General features: G+C 42.0%; 1 pseudogene; it reads left to right on the forward strand.

The window, feature by feature from the left end:
* Window positions 1-20,235: 20,235 nt before the first annotated feature.
* LOC129703120 (U2 spliceosomal RNA) lies at window positions 20,236-20,357 on the forward strand (annotated as a pseudogene).
* The last annotated feature ends 4,103 nt before the right edge of the window (window positions 20,358-24,460 follow it).

The raw sequence follows: 24,460 nt of genomic DNA on the forward strand, positions 1-24,460 counted from the left end.
TCTAACAAAATCAAGAAATAAGGAATTGCTTTCTTTGCAGCCAGCTATATCCAGCTATAATTGACTTCTGCAGATAGAGTTACAAACTGATCTTTCAAGGGGATTCTTCCATTTCACACATTTTTCCAACCGCCTTTCCTGTTTGATTATTCCTGCATAACCAAAGTGATAAGACTAAAACGAGCAAATTATGTTCTACAACATGAGTGATGATAATTTGGTATCCTGATAAAATCACATAGGGTTAGCACATTTGATATTGCTAGCACTTTTTGTTATGGTGCTGTGTCATTTGTTCTGCCAATGATCACCCGGCGTATTATTGTTGTAATCCAATTAATACTAAAGTAGATGTTGAGACAATAGCTTAAATTTAACTTTGTCTTAAAATACCACCGAGGGGCATAATCAGACCTTTATCTGTGCCTTAATGATTCTATTCCTTAAGTGCGTAACAGAATGTGGATGTGTGCTTTAGCCAGTGACATTAGGACAGGGAATTGGAATAGCTTCTTAAGGTAAAAGGTTAAGGATTGGTGATGATATTATGAATATACTGGGACACCTTATTTTTTCATAAAGCACTCAATATACCTTTATCATTGACCCGCTGAGATTATTCTGACTTCCTATTGCAAAATTAATTGGCTCTTCTTGGCTCATTATGTGGTGAAGAAAATGGGCAGGAGCCCAAGTCAACAGTTCCATTTGTCACAATTAACTTACAAGAACACAGAGTAGGAGAACACTGAAAGAACATCATTTTCCACTGTGAGAATAAGTCTTTGGGACTTAATCTATGTTTGAAAAAATACTGCAGCAGTAAATGTTTCACTTTATTTAGTCTCTTTATCGAGGAGATAAGCCTGTTAGAATGCAGAAGAGCTCCAAGATGAAATTTTATGCTGAGAATTACATTCTTACATTTGTGTCACATTTTGTGAGGATGAATGGGAAGGGTCCTAAACCTACCTAATTGTATCCTATCAATTTCAGTAACAATACCAAAAATATATATATATAGAAGAGAGGCAAAGCTGAGAGGAATTAAAGTCGTCACCAGTGTCAACATGGCTGAAGAATGGAGTAACTTAAGGTTTTTGGTCTTGAACAAAGCTATCTGAAGGAGGTGGGGGGGGGAGACAGTTGTTAATGGGAAAAAAATCCAGTAATGTGAAGTTGTTCAAACCAGTAAAGGATTATTATAGGACTGATTTCAGGAACTTTTTCATATAAAGTGCAATCAATAAATGGAATAACTTCCAGTTAGAATCACGGAGAAAATCATTTAAGAGACAATTAACTGCTGCAATGTGGGGTCATTAGGATTTATATGCTGAGATGAACTGTGATCAGCCTATTACCTCATTATTTTTACATTTACAAACAAGCTCAGAGAGCGTGATCTTTGTGTGGAATGGCAAGAATAATGAGTTAAAAGGAAATGCTTAATCTATCTGATTGTTATTTTGTGGACATTATGAATCTTGCAATCTTTTTGTGGAATGCATGAACAATGTGTTAATAAGCATTCCTTAAGCTTTCTGATTGTTAATTTCTAGAAGTCAATGATCTGTCATTTTTAATTAGTACCACTCGGAATGATTTCTCGGACAAAAAAAAATATATGTTCAGTATTGATCTAACAGCTTGTGTAACAATCAAACATCAAATTAGTTAATTCTGAAATTGCCTAATTGATCTATGAATACAGAAGTGAGGTTCAACAGTTCCTAATTAATGGATTTCTTCTCTGACCTTTGAAAAATACAAGCACTTGAAACTACTTTAGTGCTATAAAGTAGCTATATCTTATTCCTCTTTAGTACTTTGTAAATCAAACATTCAAATACAAGCAAACCGCAATGGAAAATCAAATTATTATTTTTCTTAATGAATGCTACTGAAAGCAGTGCTTCATTATAAGTGACACTTCTAGCGACCCGATGTGTGGCTACTCACAGGAAATAATGTTTAATCTAAACTGGCTGTCAAGCAACAGGCGTCTATTGAATCTGTAACACCAGCTGAAAGTTGATCAAAGAATGACACTTGAAAATGTTTGTTACACAAAAAAGCTGGAGAAACTCAGCGGGTGCAGAAGCATCTATGGAGCAAAGGAAATAGGCAACGTTTCGGGCCGAAACCCTTCTTCAGACTGATCGGGGGCGGGGGTGGGTGGGGACAAGAAAGGGAAAAGGAGGAGGAGCCCGAAGGCTGGGGGATGGGAGGAGACAGCAGGGGGGCTGAGGAAGGGGAGGAGACAGCAAGGACTAACAAAATTGGGAGAATTCGATGTTCATGCCCCCGGGATGCAGACTCTCCAAACGGAATATGAGGTGCTGTTCCTCCAATTTCCGGTGCTGCTCGCTGTGGCCATGGAGGAGACCCAGGACAGAGAGGGCGGAGACGGAGTGGGAGGGGGAGTTGAAGTGCTGAGCCACCGGGAGGTCAGCTTGGTTATTGCGGACCGAGCGGAGGTGTTCGGCGAAACGATCGCCCAACCTCCGCTTGGTCTCACCGATATAGATCTGCTGACATCTAGAGCAGTGGACGCAATAGATGAGGTTGGAAGAGATGCAGGTAAACCTCTGTCACACCTGGAACGATTGCTTGGGTCCTTGAACGGAGTCGAGGGGGGAGGTAAAGGGACAAGTGTTGCATCTCTTGCGGTTGCAAGGGAAAGTGCCCGGGGAGGGGGTGGTACGAGAGGGAAGGGAAGAATTGACAAGGGAGTTATGGAGGGAGCGGTCTTTGCGGAAGGCAGATATGGGGGGAGATGGGAAGATGTGGCGAGTGGTGGGGTCACGTTGGAGGTGGCGAAACTGACGGAGGATTACTTTTTGTATGTGACGGCTGGTGGGGTGAAAGGTGAGGACTAGGGGGACTCGGCCCTTGTTACGAGTGGGGGGATGGGGAGAGAGAGCAGTGTTGCGGGGTATGGAAGAGACCCTGGTGCGAGCCTCATTTATGGTGGAGGAGGGGAACCCCCGTTCCCTGAATAATGAGGACATTTCAGATGTCCTGGTGTGGAACGCCTCATCCGTGGAGCAGATGCGGCGTAGACGGAGGAATTGGGAGTAGGGGATGGAGTCCTTACAGGAAGCAGGGTGGGAAGAAGTGTAGTCCAGATAGCCATGGGAGTCAGTGGGTTTATAGTGCATCTTGAAAATGTTTGCTCTTTTCACTTCATTGCAAAGATTTCTAGCTATTTTACCACATTTTGTTTTAGATTTTTTAAATATAATGTAACAAAAGTAAAGGGTTGCCAGGATAAGTAAATTTGTATCCTTGTGTTCACATTGTTGCTGCTTCTGTTAACTCACAGTAATAGAGTTGCCGCCTTGCAGCGCCAGAAACCCAGGTTCAATCCTGATTACTAGTGTTGTCTGTAAGGAGTTTGTTTGTTCTCCCTGCAGCCGTGTGGGTTTTCTCCGGGTGCCCCGGTTTCCTCACACTCTCCAAAGACGTACAGGTTATTTGGCTTCGGTAAATTGTAAAATTATCCCAATTGTGAATGGCTTAGCGTACGATGGCTGGTCGGCGTGGACCTGATGAGCCGAAGGGCCTGTTTCCACGCTGTATGTCTAAAGTCTAAAGTCTTAATACATAATTATTTCTTATCTTCTGTGTGTGTATTGCATTGGAATAAAAATGAACAGGAGTTGCTACCTAATGAACAATACGTAATGAACAATACGGTAAAATACTTTATGTAGCCATTAGAACTGCAAAGGAAAGGAATTACATCTTTAAAGATGAGGTTGCACTCAATATAGCATGAAAGAGACAAGAACGTTGTTCCCTTTACAATCATAAAAGCTTGAATAGAGACAATAAAACTGCTACTTCAGTTTTTAGCCTGGGATTTCCTGAGAATGTGCAATGTTTGATATTTCCCTCTATTGCCTATGGGAAGCTCAGGACTGCTGTGCAAGTATCCCTGAACATGGAAGTCCCATACATCTTAACAGAGACTCCAGTTGTTCAACACAGTCTCTTGGTTGAGTGCCAATTTCTTGCTGTTCCCCAGTAACCAGACTGGGGAAATCTGCTTGCGAAACTGCACTGGGTAACATCTGCCAGGGGTTCAGTAACTTCATTCATTTCATGTTCAGATAGCAAGCAATGAATCTTGAACATCAATATCAGATTTGCAAGTACGGGTTGTCCCTGGTTACGGTTGGGTTATGTCTTTACAGATGTCCATAAGTTGATTTGTCTATAAATCCCAAAACACACTAAATTCACTCGATACAGTCACCATATCTTCACAGTTTTGTAATGGGTGGTATCAAAAGCACACAGGGTTAAAAATAAGCTGGTAAAGCCGCTGCCTCACAGCGCCAGAGACTAGATTTGATCCTGACCTCGGGTGCTGTAGGTGTGGAGTTTGCACGTCCTCGCTGTGACCGCGTGGATTTCCTCCAGGTGCTCCCACATCTCAGACATGTGGGTTTGTGGGTAAATAGGCCTCTGTAAATTGTTCCTAATGTATAGGAAGTGGATGCAAAAGTGGGATAACATGGAATTAGTGTGGAAACAAGGACACGTTTTGTGTCTTTCCTTAGACCTAGTGTGGACAGGTGACACGATTGGTGTGGCTCTGCAGTCTGTCCGCGTTTTTATTATTTTCTGTCTGTGTTTTAATGTAGTTTTTGTTATTTTTTGTTGGGGGTGTGTGTGTGGGGGGGTGGGGGTGGGGTGGGGGGGGGGGGGGAAACTTTTTAAATCTCTCCCTGCACTGGAGACCCGACCTTTTTCTCGTCGGGTTCCGATGTCGTTGAGGCCGCAACGAGGAGCGGCCTCCAACAGGAAGAAGCCGGGGACTCAGGTGCCGACTCACCGTTGCCGTCGCGGAGCTGGCCGAGACCGGAGCGGTGGAGGAACGCTGCTGCTGCTGCTGCTGCTGCCGCTGCTGCTGCCGATGCCGCTGCTGAGTCGGGGGCTGCTGCTGCGGGTCTGCGGACAGCGGCGCCGGGAGCCCGCGGCTCCCTGGAGAGAGACCGCTTTTCGGGGCTCCTGCAACGGAGAATTCTCCCGCCCGAGTTGCGGGGTTGGGGAGCTACTGGAGCGGGGCCTCACTACACCGCCCCGCGCGGCTGGAATGGCCGCGGGTACTTTGCGAGCGCACACCGGGGGCTCCAACACCAAGACCCGGTGTGCGACCTCGCACCACCCGGCGTGGCTTCAATGGCCGTGGGACAATCGCCATCGCCAGCCGGGGGCTTTGACTTTGACTATGACATCGGGGGGGGGGGAGAGTGCAGTGGAGAGATACGTTTTTTTTGGCCTTCCATCACAGCTATGTGATGGATGTTTATGTAAAATTGTAATTATGTTGTGTCTGGGTCTATTTGTGTGTAATGTATGGCTGCAGAAACGGCATTTCGTTTGGACCTCTAGGGGTCCAAATGACAATTAAATTGACTCTTGACTCTCTTGACTCTTGACTCGGTGGCGAAGAGTTTGTTCCAATTCTGTATCTTTCAATCAATCAGCCCATTATGAAGATAGAAGAGAGAAAGGAGAGGGGCAAGAGAGAAGAAAGAGAGCGGGGAGAGAGGGGAGAGAGAGGGGCAAGAGATAAGGGAGAGCGGGGAGAGAAGGGAGACAGAGGGGAGAGAGAGAATACTTGCTCTTACCTTCCATTGGAACGAATAAATCTCTATACATTGGTCTTTTGATTTTAATACCATTATGCAAGCTTGTTTGTATGTTCCAATGTTCATAAATACTTGTTCAAGTTCAAGTTCAAATGTATTTGTCACATGCACCATAAGGTGCAGTGAATTGTAATTTACCATGCAGCGTTACAATTCAAAAAGAACACAATGCACAATATAATTCAACCCAGACATCCACCACAGCATTCGTCACTGGGGTGGAAGGCAATACAGTTCAGACAGTCTTCCTCCTCCTCCTCCCTTGTTCACCCGTGGTCGGGGCCCTGACCCTCCGTAGTTGCCGCTACGGACGGCCCGATGTCCAACCCTCTGGTCGGGATGGTCGGAACGTCGACATTGGGACAGGTCGAGCACACCCGGTGCTCCCAATCGGCCATCTCCTTATCGGAGACTGAGGCTTCCAGATGTTGTAGGCCGCAGGCGGTCGGAGTTCTTCTCCGGCGACCCCTGGCGAGGGATCGTAAAGTCTGGTAAGTAAAGTCCGCTCCACGCCTGCTGCCAGAAGCTCCAAGATGTTGTAGGCCACAGGCCAGCGTTTGTGTAATCTTTGTATGTACCAGCATCCAGTCAGAACCTGAGGACAATCTGTATTTGCCTTTATCTTTTCCTCCTTAAGAATTCTGTCCTTGCAGAGCTTTTCATAAACTGGAATAAATTGAATTAATGGATTTTGGACGAGAGGAAGTAATATTTTTGGCACAGACACAGTGCCACTGAGTATTGCAAGAACCACAGCAGCAAGGCACCATGAGGGTCAACCTGTAATAATGACATTCTTTGGAGTATTAAAGAGACACTCCACAACTTGTGAAATATTACATCTTTGCATTATTGACTCCCCCTTTATTCTGAATAACCGTTTAACTTGGAGAAACCTGGGGGCAGATTTTCAGGCATGGGGATTGGAGCACAGCTGCTTGAGAAGCCGAGAGACTGGCAAGAACATTCCGGATGACCGTCTTTGGGACTCTCCACTGACTATGTTAAGCAACATCAGCACGTGGCTTGCTGGTGAAATACTCTCATTGACATAAGACCATTCTTTGACACCACTGTATGATAAATCTTTCAAACTACTATCTATTCTACAATATTGCCAAATCTATTCCCTACTCTGCGGCAAAATTAACTCTGTTCTGAAGCCCAACCATTCTCCATGGTGGGAATGGTAGTGGGTCCAGCAAATAAAATCTTACGCAAATTGAGCAAAGGTTGGTAGAAATATGTAACGAGCTGCTGGAGGAAGTAGTTGAGGCAAATACCATTGCATTGTATAAGAAACATTTAGACAGGTACATGGATAGGATAGGTTTAGAGGGGTATGGGCCAAACACAGGCAGGTGAGCCTAGTGTTCATGTGACATGTTTTGGTCAGTGTGGGCAAGTTGGGTTGATGGGCCTGTTTCCTCACTCCATGACTCTGTGACACAATGTACTGGAGGAACTTAATAGGTCAGGCAGCATCTGTGGAGGGAAATGGACAGGCGATGATTCGAGTCAGGATCATCCATAGTCTGATGGATTAGTGGGGAGTTAGCTGGTAGAAAGGAAAGGAAGGAGTGAGGCAAAACTGGATAGCGATAGGTGGATCAGTAGGGACAATGTCCATGGCAAATCAAGATCATGGCGCTGAGTTGCTGGCTGGTGTTCCTTCTCAAATGTGGCTCGTTTACTGTCATATTCGGTTCTACATCAGGGAGCATTATACAGAACATTGGTACACCAAATTTCATTAGCCCACCTCAAATAAATGAGCATGACTTATGTGTCATCTAGTTGAACAGATCAGGATCAAAATACAGTCTTTCCTACACTACAATATTCTTCATGACTAAGTTGGCATGATATACCTAAATATTCTTCACTATATTCAAATATGTTTTGACATACTTCTCCTGGATCTTTGAATGTGCCTTCTTTCCATTTTCTATTGTCTATATTAATAAAATCCAAATTTTACAGAAATGTTTTCACTGCAGAGATTTTGAACAATTCATTTCACTCAGAGTCAATGCACACCCATCATATGTAGCTGGCATTGATTTGTGTTCAACATTAATTTCCTTTTCTCTACAGTTAATGATTTGGATAATGAACAGTTAAAGAACAAGATAAAATACTAACAATTGACTACATGTATAATTCTGCATGGATTTAATAGTCTGTCTAAATGATTTCAATGTGTTGTTTGTTTTGTTGATTCTCTGAAGGATTCCAATAACCAATTGCCAGGCATATAGAACATAACTCATCAGCTGCCATTACAGGTACAATAGCCATTCTAATGGGAATAGATGTGTCTTTGTTTTCTGCTATGATCATGCACATCTGAGATGGAGCAAGACAACGAGCGATAATAATGACACTTGGAAAAGGTTCCACGGGAAATGCATTGCCTAACTTGGTACTGAACCAGCAAGTCAAGATTTTGTGTTTTATTGTAGTATTACGAAGGCTAGTATAACTTAAGAACAGAATGTACCATGTGAAATGACTTGTTGTACATCATTGCATCAGCTATTATAGTTATGAGGCAGCTGTCTTCAATAAAATATATTTTCTTGAAAACTTGTACGCCCATAATACTTGCCTCAGTAAAAAGATGTCTGAAAATAGCTTGTTTCTCTCTTCCCCAATTCTTTCCAGGGGTCATCTATCTGAAATGTTACTGATTCTTTTTCCACCATGAACTTCCATGAACTTCCAAGATCCTTAATAATGTGAAGGGTCTTGCCATTAACTGTATACTTTTCCCCCACATTCAATCTCCCTAAGTGCAACAAGTGAGAACACTTCCAGCAACAGACTTTAAACAAAGCACTGACCATTTAGCAAACCTTTGTTGATGCTGCTTAGTTTCTATCCCATCAACTCTGTTGGACTTGTCACGTTTGGACCATTACCTTAGCAATCTGACGATGATGAAGCAAAGTATTTCAAGCTAAAATAATTACTGCCTGTGACATTTACAGATTAAGTTTTAATGCATTTGGATGACATTGATTTGTTGGCTGTCTTAGTGATGATGTTAATTCATTTAAAATATGTATGTTACATCTGTATTAATGAGGGATGAAGAAATAGGCATAAAATGATTGAAAATATGTTCACAATTTGGCAAAATAAAAATTAGATAAAACAACCAGGATAGCAAAGAATAACGTCAAACTAAATCACCAAGGAATATAAAATCCAAATGTAAGTAAGGCTACAAGCATATAAACAACTTGAAAAAGTAGGATCACAATGATACCACTGTATGAACTCACAGATACTGAAAGTGAAATTATTGCAACATCATTTTAGTTTTTATTCAATGGTAAGATGCTGGGAACATTTTAGAACAAAGGAGAAAAGACAATTATTGAGACCTATTTGTCCAATGTAGATATTTTCTCTGCACATGCCATTAAGAACTGATCTTTATTGTAGCTTTGAGTACTGACATGATATTTTTCAATTGAGGTCAATGTAAAGGTGTTTTTTGTTGATAGGCACCAGTTCAAACAAGGTCAGAACTGCCATCGTTTATAGAACTGAGATCAATAAAAATAAGATGGAAAGGTTCATTGGCCTATTATTTATGGACAACTCAAGGTTTTGCTACCAAAGAGAAAACTTGCAATTTTCTTTGATTGCTGAGAATGTCTAAGATAGAAAAGAAGGTAAGTATCGAAAGTGATACAATAATATTTTACAGTACATTTTTCAAAGGTCTGGAAAAATGTGGCAAAGAAGCTCTTGTAAAGCTTAGGATATGATAAGTAGCACTTTAAACTATCCCAATTTTATTTTGAAATGTTGGTGCTGTTATTTCATACCACGAGGCTTGTTGTATTAAATGAAGACACGATTATACAATTGGCACGTAGAGATTCTGTAAGTGATTTACTACAATTATAGTCATTCAGCACAGAAGCAACCCCTGCGGTCCAACTCATCCATGCCGACCAAGATGCCCCATCTATGCTCGTCCCCTTTGTCCATGTTTGGCCCATATCCCTCTAAACCTTTCCTACCCATGTACCTGTCTCAATGTTCCTCAAATGTCGCATGTACCTGTTTCAACCATTTCCTCTGGCGGCTCGTTCCACATACCCACCACCTTCTATGTGGAAAAGGTGCCCCTTAGCTTCCTATTAAATCTTTCCCTCTCGTCTTAAACTTATGCCCCCTTGTTCTTGATTCCCAACCCTGGGACAAAGAGTGTGTGCACTCATTCTAACTATACCTCAAATGGTTTTATACACTACTGTAAGACCACCCCTCAGTCTCCAGTGCTCCAAGGAATAAAGTCCTCGGTAGACACAAGATGCTCATTCACAAAAAAAGACACAGAGCACTGGAGTAACTCAGCGGTCAGGCAGCATATCTGGAGAACATGGATAGGTGACTTTTCATTATTTAGCGCCAATTTTATGCCACTATTAAATAAACTGAATTGGAAAACACTCGCGCTCTCATTGATAGGTAGAATTAACGCTATAAAAATGACTTTCTTACCACGATTAATATATTTGTTTCAAGCGATCGCAATATATATTCCAAAATATTATTTTTTTAAACTAGATTCTACTATCACTAATTTTATATGGGATTACAGAGCACACAGAATTCAACGAAAGCATTTGTGTAAACCTAAAGAAGTTGGGGGCTTATCATTATCTAACTTTATGTATTACTACTGGGCAGTGCATATTAAGAACATAATGTACTGGTTGGATAGTTCCACTCACCAGTCAGAGAGGATAAGAATGGAGAAAGAGAAGTGTTTCCCGTACGATATAGGAACGATCTTGTTCTCACCGATAAAATTGTATAGTATAATATAAGAAGAACCCAATTATTCACAATACAATAAGAATTTGGAAACAAATAAAATTATCCTTGAAATTAAATAATCTATCAGTACTAACCCCACTATTGAACAACCCTGCATTCAAACCATCTCTTATCGATAAAACATATAAATAATGGGATAGACTGGGGATTAGGAAAGTAGGAGATATGTATGAATTGGGCAAATTGTTATAATTTCAACAATTAAAATTTAAATTTAAACTGAAGGATAATCAATATTTCAAATATATACAGATATGTGACTTTATGAAGAAATGTACACATAGATTTCAAATTATATTTTTAGACCCTTTAGAAGAAACCATAAATCACAATTACTGCAGGTTATGTGTGGGGTGCCCCAGGGCTCAGTGTTAGGGCCATTTTTATTCATTTTGTATATCAATAATATATGTGAAGTGTCAAAAACTCTTGAAACTATTCTCTTCGCTGATGATACTAACTTACTCTGCCGTGGAGACAACTTGGAACAGCTCCTGGATAGTATGGAAAAGGAATTGAGCAGGATGAAGATCTGGTTTGACAAAAATAAACTCACATTGAAATTAAGTAAAACAAAATTCATAATATTTGGAAATCGATCAACCAACACAGAGAAAAAGCTCATGATAAATGGCACAGAAATAGAAAGAGTATCTGAAATAAAATTTCTTGGAGTATTAATTGGCAACAAATTAACTTGGAAACCTCACATAACTCATATTAAAGCCAAAATATCCAAATCAATTGCAATACTGAATAATCCAGAGACCTACTAAATCAAGCCTCCCTGTATATGTTGTACTGCTCCCTCATACTCCCATACATGATCTACTGTGTGGAGGTATGGGGGAACACATACAAAACAAATACACATCCAATCTTCATCCTCCAAAAAAGACCAATACGAATTATACATAAAACTACCTACAGACAATCAACAAAACCATTATTTATCAGACTAAAAACATTAAAATGTCAAGATCTGACAGATTATAAAACTATCCAAATTATGTTCAAAGCAGCTAATCAGCAATTGCCTTGTAATATCCAGGGGTTGTTCCAACGGCGAGAAAGCAAACACAACCTGAGAGGGACCTTTATATTCGAAAAACCGGCAATAAGAACAAATGCAAAACTCCATTGTGTTACAGCAAAAGGTGTTAGTCTCTGGAATAACTGCCATGATGAGCTGAAAAAAAATGTAAGACTCTATTCAAACTAAAAACACTCTTCAGAAACAAAAGATTGAATGGTTATGAGCTGGGCCAGTGATTTTCTTTTCTGTTTGGTTATTTCTTGTTTGTGGACTGTTCAACAGATTTTGGGTCCATTTGTTCCCATTATTTTGCTTTTCCAAGAAAATGTATAGAAAATAAGAGGGGGTAGGACTAGAAAAGTTTTTGAACTTCTACTTACCCCTTTTGAACATGAACGATATTATTTGTATTATTTGAGTTACTTATTTGTTTGTTTTCCTTTGTGTTTTATTTTCTTTTTTTTATTGCTTACTAGTTTATTTGTGTTTGTATTTTTTAACATGTTCAATAAATTAATAAAGGAAGAAAGAAAAGAAGCAATGAATATTAAGGCTGATTCACAAAAACTAATATCATACTTTTATAATAATATATTAAATAGAGAATTACCCTCAACAGAGGCACTTAGAGAAGATTGGGAACATGAACTAATGAGAAAGATCCCGAAGGATAGATGGGAAAAGTATCTGATGAACACACATAATTGTTCCATTAATGAAAGACATAATTTAATTCAATTTAAATTATTACATAGACTATATTATTCAAAAACAAGGTTGAATAAATTTTACCCAAACGACTCTCCCAGATTCGATAAATGTTTGTTTCAAAATGCTAATATAACACATTCATTTGTAGGATGTATAAAGTTGAATAAATTTTGGAGCGATATATTTGATATATTTACAAAGCTTTTCAAGTCAAGTATAGAACCTAATACGGAATGGATTATATTTGGAATAATAGTAGAAGATATCAATTTAAATAAGGACCAAAAAGTTTTTTTTAATTATGCGTTAGTAATTGGAAAGAAATTGATTTGGAAAAATACAGCTATTCCAACTGTTAAAATGTGGATTAGGAATATGACGGACATAGCACGCCTTGAAGAAATGAGACTCCGAAAATAGATAAATATGACCAATTCTTAAGGAGTTGGTCCCCTTTTATCGACTTTTTGGAATCATGTGATGCAGCGGTACCGTAAAGATTACTGATTTCAGGTCAGGTCGTGGATAGATTTACATCTCCGAATAAAGATTTGAAAATGTCTCTTTTAAGAGAGAAAAAAAAAACCTTCTCCTCTGTCTTGGACATCATCTATTTTAATGTTATCTGCAAGCATTACCATGCCTTGTGCATCCGCATCTAAATTGTGGTTATAGTGATATGGTAATATAGTAGTATGACTCAGTGTGAAACAGGACCACTAGTGACCCTCGAAGTACATCACCAGTCATGGGTCTCCAGTCCAAAAAACAACCTTCCATCATCACCCTTGGCTTTCTACCATCAAGCCATTATATGTATCCCATTAGCTAGCTTTCCGGGGATCCCCTGCGATCTAACATTCCAGAGTAACCTACTGTGCAGACCTTATTAAAGATCTTGCTGAAGTCGGTGTAGGCCATGTCCAGCCCAAACCTCACTGATCTTCTTGCGTACTTCAAAAATCTCAATCAAATTCTTGACATGATCTACACATGAAGCCATGCTGACTGTCCCTAAATCAACTATGTTTTTTCAAATGCATATATATCTTATCCCTCAGAATCCCCTCCAGTGATTTGCCTACCACAGATGACAGTTTTACTGTTTAGTTCAGAGATACAGTATGGAAACAGGCCTTTCTGCCCACCGACTGCATGACAACTATCATTCACCTACCTGTTCATACTAGTTCTACATTATCCCACTTTCTCATCCACTCCCTGCACACTGCCTACATTTTACAGAGGCCAATTCACCTTTTAACCCACACGTCTTTGGGATGTGGGAGGAAACCGAGCACACTGGGGAAAGCCACGTGGTCTCAGGAAGAACGTGCAAACTCCACATAGACAGTACCTGAGGACAGGATCAAACCCGGTCTCTGGCGCTGTGAAGCAGCAGCTCTACTAGCTGTGCCACTATGCTGTGGTCTCTGGTCTCCACGTATTTATTGGCAGTTTACAGATTGTGATGTAGGTTTAAACCTGCAACATCATTTCCAAGTAAAACAAAAATGTAAAGGATTAATTGCAAATCAATGAAAATTTAAACAATAAAAGGGAGAGGAGCAAAATTTGAGGTTAATCAATGTTACATTGCTTGTACACGTTGGAATTCAAAAGACTGAGGGGGGATCTTATAGAAACTTACAAAATTCTTAAGGGGTTGGACAGGCTAGATGCAGGAAGATTATTCCCGATGTTGGGGAAGTCCAGAACTAGGGGTCACAGTTTAAGGATAAGGGGGGATTCTTTTAGGACCAAGATGAGAAAATCATTTTTTACACAGAGAGTGGTGAATCTGTGGAATTCTCTGCCACAGAAGGTAGTTGAGGCCAGTTCATTGGCTATATTTAAGAGGGAGTTAGATGTGGCTCTTGTGGCTAGAAGGATCAGGAGCTATGGAGAGAAGGCAGGGATGGGATACCGAGTTGGATGATCAGCCATGATCATATCAAATGGCGGTGCAGGCTCGAAGGGCCGAATGGCCTACTCCTGCATCTATTTTCTATGTTTCTATGTTTCTATTTCAGACTAATATAGGGCATTCTCCAGCATCACACAGACTGTCAGAAAATTAGCCATTCTTCAACAGCCTGAGATAATGCCCTTGGCCTTACTTTTTAATTTACTTCAATCGACTGCTTTGATCTGCCCTTGCACACAGGTTGACTAACAGTCAACTGAAACCACACAGGTGTATCCTGCTCTGCTGCAACCAACTAAATCGAGTTTAATTTAAATTCAACATGAAGTAATTTAAAGCAATTAAGCACCCATTTTCTATGTTTCTATGTTTCTATGTTACAGTGGAAGAAGTAGAGGGAGGATTTCCCTTTTCTCACATATAACAGCAGGTTTTTTTTAAATGAACTCTAATTAGATGGTAAAAAAAATGTCAAACTACTTTAAGATTAACTAGATTGCAAATTATTACAATGAGTACTCTGCCATTTTCAAACTCACAAACGACATATGGCAATCAATGCCAACAAACAAAAAGTTTCCTTTTAGAGGATAGCAATCACCACAGCTGCATGCAGAATGTTATCAAAGGAAGAAACTGAATCGCACACATGTAAAATAAGAATATACAACCTTTCTCCACCACAAAAGTCTATATAATCTCCTGCCCTCCTTAGGCCTATCAGAGGTCCAGAATATCCATTGGCACAGGTGCTAATCAATGACTTCAATTACCGTGCCTGCGGCTGTAACTATGACAGCAACATTAGTTTGGTGGCTTTGGGGTATTCCAATCACAAGAGGTTGATTTTGTTGGCTTTGGATACGGTATTCTAACCAGCTGCATTCAAAAAGTGACAGATGCACTGTTTGCTAAAGCTGGCAGGTTCATCCATTTCCACAAAATCCAAAGAAATAGTTGCGACGACTGTAAACATAATCCAGCCGGAGCCTCTGGTGATCCCTTTAAATTGGTTTTCAGCATTGAATGTACCTTTGATAAGACCTCCCCGGAGAGCTCCAGCCATAGCCTGCTGCTCTGATAGGTTGTAAAAGATCTATAGATTAGCTCGATCTCATGTTCCTCAACCTCTTTGTAAACCATTCCTCCTCAGGTGCAAATGTGGTCAGTGTTTCAAACAGGAAATGAAAGGGAAAATAAACCGGTTATATGAAAATATGAAAAGTTCTTGATTCAAAAAATAAATTAACATCTCTTATTGATGACAAGATCTGTATTTAATTTAAGTTAAACTTCTTATCATGTCTCCAGAAAACTGCAACAAAAATGCAGAACAGGTTACATCCACTGCAACCTCCAACTAAGCTCTGAACTACATAGACTTGGGGGGCATTGTTTTTGACTTTGCACGATTATTTGTTCAATTCTTCTGTTGTTTATTATGTTGTTTCCAGAGTACTATGTTTATGTATCTGTTATGCTTTTTAGACTTTTGACATACAGCATGGAAACAGGTCCTTCGGCCCACCGAGACCACATCGTGATCACCTCATACACAAACATTATCCTACACATTAGGGTCAATTTACAATTTTACCAAAGCCAATTAACCCACAAACCTATATGCCTTTGGAGTATGGGAGGAAACCGGAGCACCCTGAGAAAACCCACGTGGTCACAGGGACAACGTACAAACTCCATACAGACACCACCTTTGGTCAGGATCGAACCCACTTCTCTGGTGCTGTAACACAGCAGCTCTAATCTACTCCACTATGCTGCCATTATTTGCTGCTGCAAGTAAAAATGTCATTGTTCCATTTCAGGACATGTGACAATAAAACAATCTCGACTCATGAGATTGGTAAGTTAGCATCTCTTTTGGAATTAAAATATTATAAGACAAACATTGGATACACAAAGTCCTGAGAAGAAGTATTTCCTAATGATAACTTGTTTCAGCTCTATTAAGTGACTGTACCAATTAGGGCCAAATGAGATACAAGAAACTGCAGATGCTGGAATCTATAGAAAAATACAAAGTGCAGGAAGAACTCAGTGGTCAGGCAGCATCTGTGGAGAGACTGGACTGGTGAAGTTTCATGTTGGAACCTTTCTTGAGACTGATGTAGTTGTAGAACTAGAATTTCACACAGCATGTGGAGTCTGCCTTCTGTGTATGACTCCCAAATTTCTGCCTCACTCACAGCCTCTGTTACCCATCCCAGTACATGATATACCCTTTGGTGTAGCACAAGGTTACTCTTGGCCCATTACTCTATACCTTGTATATGCTGCTGCCAGGAGGAGTTATCAGACTGCATAATGTCAATTTTCAAAGTTTGAGAATGAGAATGCTAACTTTCTTAAACTCACGACGACAAGACAGAAATGTTATTACTTGGATCAAAACCCAAGAGAGAGTTGTTACTCAGTAAACTGGGAAATTTGATGGCCTAGGTCAAACAAGAAGTCACAAGCCTGGGGTTAAAAATTGACAATGATCTTAATTTTAAATCTCACATACTGGAAATAAGGTAACAAAGTGTGCTTTCTATCACCTCAGAAAGATTGCTAAAGTATGGCCTTTCTTAACTTGACTGTAAAAAAACTCATACATGCTGTTCATATCAAGCAGACTTGATTACTGTAATGCCTTATTTATCGGTCTGCCTTCAAAATCCACCAACAAGTTACAGCTCATTCAAAACGCTGCAGCTTTTAAAAAATACCAAGAAAAAGGGAACATATCACACCCGTATTAAGGGCCTGTCCCACGAGCATGCGACTGCATGCAGCAAGCGCGACCAAACCAAAAGTGGGGGCCGCGCGGAGGTCGAGTGAGTGACATGAAGTTCGAGCGACGTCCGCGGGAAGTTCGCGCGTGACGTACGGCGTTGAGGCGGTGCATACGGCGTTGAGGCGGTGCGTACGGCGTAGAGGCGGCTGCGGGCTGGTAGGCCGTTGCCGCGTGGAATTTTTGAATACGATTAGTTTTTCGGAACAATGTCGGGACCAGCTCTGCACAACTCCATATGGCTCCGGTGATCGAAGTGGGACTGGCCCCGCGAGGCCATACAGCTCAAGCGACTACGTTAGGTTGTGCTTGCTGCATGGAGTCGCATGCTCATGCAACAGGCCCTTTAGGTCGCGCTTGCCGCATGGAGTCGCATGCTCGTGGGACAGGCCCTTTATTAAACTCCTTCATTGGCTCCCTGTGAGATCCAGGATGGACTATAAAGTCCTCCTTCTTGTCTATAAAGTCCTAAATGGCTTAGGAACAGATTATTTTACAGAGTCCCTCCTTCCCTATACCCCTACTCGAGCATTCAGGTCTTCTGATGCTTGCCTGTTAGCCTCTCAATGCCATAGCGATAAGAAAATTCTTTCCAAAATATTAGCTATGAGATTGGAAAATATTTTACCGCAAATTATCTCTGAAGATCAGATAGGTTTTATTAAAAATCGTCACTAATACTTTAACGTTAGGAGATTAATTAATATTGTATATACAGCGTCAAATAAAACCCCAGAATGTGTCATCTTACTTGATGCCGAGAAGGCATTTGATAGAGTAGTATGGGAATACTTATTCAATACACTTGAACAATTTAAGATTGGTCCAAAATTTATTTCTTGGATCAAGCTGATATATCACATACCTCAGGCTTCTGTACTTACTAATAATCAGAGATCCCCTTTTTTCAGGCTCTTTCGAGGTACTAGACAGGCTGTCCCTTAAGTCCTTTACTATTTGATATTGCTTTGGAACCTTTGGCCACCACTATTAGGGAATCCCCTAATATTTTTGGTATTGTCCGCGGGAATAAGACACATAAGCTATCTCTTTATGCAAATAATCTGTTATTATTCATTTCTAACCCTGAGAAATCTATTCCAGCACTAGCAGCATTACTGAATCAATTTACTAGTTTTTCTGGTTATAAACTAAATTTTAGTAAGAGTGAGTTTTTTCCATTAAATAATCTAGTTTCGAATTATGGAAGTATCCACTTAGATTGACTATCGAAAGTTTTACTTATCTTGGTATTAAGATCACCAAGAAACACAAGGATTTATTTAACGCTAATTTTATGCCTTTAATTGACCATATTAAACAGTTTAGTAAATGGTCACCAATGTCCTTATCCTTAATCGGCCGAATCAATGCTATTAAAATGTTCATTTTACCTAAATTTCTGTATTTATTTCAGACTATACCAATTTTTATTGCCAAATCTTTCTTTGATATTATGGATTCCAAAATGTCTTCATATATATGGCAGAATAAAAATTCCAGACTAAGTAAAAAATACTTACAGAAATCCAAAAAAAGATGGTGGTTTGGCATTGCTGAACCTTAGATTCTACTATTGGGCAGTCAATGTTCGTTATCTAACATTTTGGACAAAAGATTTGGAAGATCCAATGCCCAGGATGGATAAACCTTGAACGTGATTCCTTACAAGGGCTATCATTGGTTTCTATTCTAGGGACCTCGTTACCTTTTACAATTACGAGATTGAATATATATATACGACTAACCCAATAATAAGACATACGCTTCTAATACGGTTTCAATTTCGTAGGTTTTTTGGACTAAGTGATTATGTATGAGACATCTGATCTGTTTGGATAGCATGCTAAACAAAGCTTTTCACTGCACCTCAGCACACGTGACAATAACAAACCTAAACCAAAATCACATGGGAGGATTTTGAGGAGTGTTAATGCTTAGGATTTTACTTCGGAGTCACGTGAGTGACTTCGTGAAGAAGAACCCCGCTTCCACGCATGCGTGTCATATCGCTACACGCATTGCAACGAGTCACACTGGGGGAACGGCGTTCCCCAAGCGGGAGAATTTGAAAGTCGGGAACAGCAGGTAAGAGACTCTGCGTTTTCCCTCTTTTTTCTACTTACTTTTAGGTGGCTGCGGAAAGCTGGCAGGGAGACCCGTGGAGGGCGAGCAGCCAGCAGCAGCAACAGCACGAGTTTCCCTGGGTGGGGAACAACCTGTGCCCGACTTTGCTCCCGCACCGGCAAAATTCACCTCTCGGCCGGGCGGGAAGCAAAGTAAAGAGGTCCCGTATGCCAGTCTCAAGCGAGACTGGCTTGGGACCAGTCGCTAGCAGCCAGCGCAGAGGCTGCGGGACAGACAGCTCGGACCAGCGGTACCGGGGCTCGAAACACTCAGCGAGTGCAGAGGCACTTATGGAGTCGGAACGGGACGTTCGGGCTGAAAACCTTCTTCACAAGGTAAGCACCAGGGTCCAGGGGATCTATAGGAACAGCCGGGGTTACCGGCTGCGGAACTGCCGCGAAGGACCAGGCCCGTGAACACCGGGGTTTGGTCCGAGCGGCTCGAACCCGCAACGGAAGAAACGACGGTCACCAGCGGGAGAAGGAAAGTCGGGAACAGCAGGTAAGAGACCCTGCGTTTCCTTCAACTTACCTTCTAGTGCAGACATGGACCGGGTCCATGTAAGCTGCAGAAGGCCGGCGGGTGAACCGCGGAGGAGTGGCAGCAGCAGCAGCAGCGGCAGTCGGCAGCGGCAGCGGCAGCAGCAGCAGCAATGGCAGCCGGCAGCTGCAGGAGTATGGGCAGCGGCAGGAGTACGGGCGGCTGCAGGAGTACGGGCGGCTGCAGGAGTACGGGCGGCTGCAGGAGTACGGGCAGCTGCAGGAGTACGGGCAGCGGCGGCGGCAGGAGTACGGGCGGCTGCAGGAGTACGGGCAGCTGCAGGAGTACGGGCAGCAGCAGTGGCAGCCGGCAGCTGCAGGAGCACTGACAGCTGCAGGAGCGCAGGTTGCAGCAGGAGCTGGCAACGGCAGGAGCTGGCAATGGCAGGAGCAGCATGGGCACATCGATTCCCGGAGGAGGAAACACCTGTGCCCAACTTCGCTCCAGCACGGTGAGAAAATTCATTTTTCAGCAGCAAAGGACTTGGCAGTTGACTGGCTGCAATCTACTACAAGGGACCAGTATGTGAGTACCAGGGTCTGTCCCAGTGGGGTTTTTAGTTACAATGATCGCTTCTAGGTCTTTTGGCTAAGATCAAGTGTAGTATCTGTTCTTATCAGTTTAATATCTGATACGTCCCTTATCTAGGGACCATATATTAAATAAAATCTATAATAGCTGTTATCATCAGTTTTAATGTCTTATATGTTCCTTAGCTAAGGACCATATAAGTAGGAGTGCCCAGAATTGAGGGCATTAGAGTGGGGTTGACCGGCTGCAACGACCGCAAGGGACCAGTACCGTCAGTATGGGGGTGGGTCCCACGGGTCTAAGATAAAGGAGCAGCCAGGAGTGTGGTGAGAGCGTTGGAGCCGGGTTAAAGGAATAGATGGAATCAGCTGTGCCAGTTATCATCCACACCGGCCATATCCACTCCACGGAAGGAAGGACAAAGCTGGAGAAGGAGGACCGTGGAACAGCGGGCAGCCAACAGCAGCCAGCGGCACTTGGATCAACCGTAGTGGGATCAGCTGTGCCCGATGTCGGCCCCGCACCGGCCAGCTCCATGCGGCCGAGCGGTAGGCTAGACACAAATCAAACAAGGTAGTGGACTGAGAAGGGTCCGACTTTGCATAAAACCGCCGGCAACCAGTGCCCGAGAGGGCTGGAGCGGGAAGAAGCGGTGTATGGAGCCTTGCTCCAACGTGATAACCCACAGCAGTACCTCTTTGAGGGCTGCACAATGCTTCTACCCCATCAGAGGGGAGCACTGTGGGTCAGTTCTGGGTTGACTTGCAAGAGGGGTCCGCAGAACAAAAGACAAGTGGGCAGCAGTTAAGCCCCACATGGGTACCCCGTGCGGGACCCTAGAGATCTCTAACTCTATAAAAAAGAGTAGGCAGGACCCTGATGGGCCAGAGCCTGGTAATACAGCGTCCCATGATCCTAACACAGCAGGGACTCTGCTGGACATGGTGGCTGATTACTTTAACCAAGTCAAACATGGGTAGACTTGGATCCAGGATGGCAATAGTATTACTATATGTCTGGCCACAAACGCCAACAAGAATAAATTTACAGACACTGGCCAGACATCTGCCACCTGGCAACGGTGAGGCATTACGGGTGCCCAGTGTAAACCAATGCATTTGGCAGCATGTGGGGACGAACATCAGGAACCAGGACCTCAAGATCCAGAGAACCTTAAAGGGATTGACGGAAGGCATCATAGAATACACTCGCACCCTGGACTAAATGTAGGTAACCAAAGACCATCTAGACGCACTAGCTCTGTTTAGTAATATGCAATATGATCTGAACTACACATGGAAGGCTGCCATTCAGCCAGCACTGGGACCCCAAAAAAAAAAAAAAAAAAAAAAATGCTACCATTTGCAAACAAAGAACCGTGAGTGGACAAAGCCAAGACACTGGGGCTCATCAAGGCCAGCGCAAGGGCCTATTTTTGGAGCATGATACCGGCCACAGGCAACGCCATAAATAATGTGCCTCATACCAGTGGCAGTGCTAGAAATCAATAACCCGCAGGATCCTTTTTTATGGTATGGCCAGGGCGGCCACCCTGGAAGATGCGGGAACCTCAACCTCCCACACAACCCCGAACAAGAGATATCAAACCAGAACCTCCTTTGTCAAAAAACCAAGGAAATAACACAACCACCGGTAACCATGGAGGTAGGTGGGTGGGGTTTTCTTCTGTTTAAAATAGGGACCTATGATGGTAGGGGAGGTTACAACACTACAGTTATGTATGGTATATAATCACTACAGATTCATATAATCTCAGCAGTATTCAGGGTTATCTGATAAGATTTACTCATTCCAATAACCTCAGTACAACATACACCAGAAGGGCATTTTGTCCTTACATAACCAAACTATCTAAAACCCACATGGTCTACAAAAATTGTACACAAAAGATGTGATTGAGCATACTTTTCATGGAACATTAGAATTGTATCAAACATATTTATTAAAAATAAAATAGAGTAGGGTTGCAGGATTATCATTGATTTTAACCCTAAACATATTTGTTCTAGATATTCATTTTAAGATGGATACTCTTTTTTCTTGATAAGACTTGGTGTCAGCTGCGGGTTTTCTATATGGCAGGCATTGACACAAAAGAGGAACTTTGGCAATAGTGCTTACAATAGGGGCAATCATTAGCTCCAATATTATTTACTAAAATTCTAAAACCAGCTTGGCATTGTTAGGTAACAAAGCCATAGGGTGATGTTTTTTCCCCCGTTCGGCCCCATCAATGGGGTACTAGGGATAATTCATCTACACTCGGCATCTGGAATTCTCAGAGTTCCGACTGACCTTCTAAATCATGGTATTCGGTCATACAGGGGATGGTTTAGAACCATGTTCCCTATTGGACATAGACAACATTTATTAATTTTCCAGTGACTGGAGGCTGTCATCCATGCCATAAGACTATGGATTATGGATTTATAGAGTCTAAAGACCCACTGCACGGCATTGGGCTGTCAGACAGGACGATGAATCTCATCTCACCTGCACTAAGACTGTCAACACGGAAGCAGTACCTTTGGACATCAAGAAATGGGGCATATACTGCTTGGACAACAACCTCGACCAAAAGGCCAAGAACATTCTGGCCGTATTGGAATTTTAACAAGCCTCCATTATGATAATCGATGGAGCTACAGTGCCATCAATAGTGCCACAAGTGCACTCTCCAATTACCTATCACAAGGAACGGAGCGGCACGCGGTGGGAACGCACCCCTGGTAATAAAACCAGGTACTCCGAAATCTGGGACGTGGGTGTCGTTTCTCAACATGCTGAGGAGCTTGTAGCTCATTACAGCGTTGTCACTTCAGTAACAGACCAGGAAGATGGTTATGCTCATGGTGCTATTTACCGCACAACAAGTCCAGCCATTAAGCAAACTGAGCCTGGACTCCCTGATCATCTCACCGAGAAACTGGTGTTGTCATACAGGATTTAATAATAGAAAACAGATCGGGTTTCCTCGGGTCAAGTGTTTGAATTTATGGTACACCCATATGGCAAACGACCGTGTATAGCAAGACACATCTAACAATATATGGAATATACTAAGAACATTCGAGGTCAGAAAATGGAGTTGTTTATCTCTTAAAAGAAACTGCATGAAAGGGTCACGACTCAAACTATATTAGGTGGCTCAAATAGGTCCTAAAAATGACACTAATGTTTTAACTCTCATTCCACCAGGGCTGCAGCAACATCCGCAGCAAAAATTGTACAGGGCTATGATTCTCAAAATTTTAAAAAATGTTATATATAATTTTTTCATTATACCACACAACTCTTTGTATAATTGTGTTTTAAAATTACTAATGATGCTCTCTCCCAATACCCAAGGCAGTTGTGAAGCATGGACTCGTTCCACGGCATGAGGTCACAGAGCTTTGAAATCTTCACGAAGTCACTCACGTGACTCCGAAGTAAAATAGTAAGATTAAACGAGAACTTACCAGTTTGAAGTTTGATCTGGATTTTATGAGGAGTTACGATGAGGGATTTCGTGCCCTCCGCTCCCACCCTCCTATGATCATATCAAAAACTGGTATCTCTTTGATAATCTTACTATGTTAGATCATTATAGGTTCCTGTGACCTCACACCGCTGCTTTGAAGAATGACACGCATGCGTGGAAGCGGGGTTCTTCTTCACGAAATCCCTCATCGTAACTCCTCATAAAATACAGATCAAACTTCAAACTGGTAAGTTCTCGTTTAATCTTACTATTTTAGCACAATAAATCAATGACAAACCCTTTAAGTGTCTACCTAATAAGTGTTGAAACCTTTATGTTTTCAAGATAAGTAGATAAGTAGATAAGAGGCTGGGCATTAATATATTAAAGGGCCTGTCCCACTAGGTGATTTTTTCAGCGACTGCCGGCATCATTGACTGATGTATCAGGTCACTGAAAATTTTGCGGCGTGATGCGGCAGTGACGCGGCGTGATGACGTATGACATGCGGTGTTTTTTCAAGTGTCGTGACATTTGTTTTGTCGCCGCTGGATTTTGAAATGTTCAAATCTTTTGGCGACACTGATATAACGCCGGCAGTTGCAGACAAAATCGCCAAGTGGGACAGACCCTTAAATATTCCAAGTTAAACTATTTTGCACCATTTCCTTGTTTATTTTCAACAGGCAAGGACCTTAAGGAGACACAAAAACCTGTCTGAAGAAGGGTTGTGATCCGAAACATCACCTTCTCTTTCTCTCCAGAGATGCTGACTGAC

This window comes from Leucoraja erinacea, chromosome 13, assembly GCF_028641065.1.
Source record: "Leucoraja erinacea ecotype New England chromosome 13, Leri_hhj_1, whole genome shotgun sequence".
In the NCBI taxonomy this organism is placed as follows: domain Eukaryota; kingdom Metazoa; phylum Chordata; class Chondrichthyes; order Rajiformes; family Rajidae; genus Leucoraja; species Leucoraja erinaceus.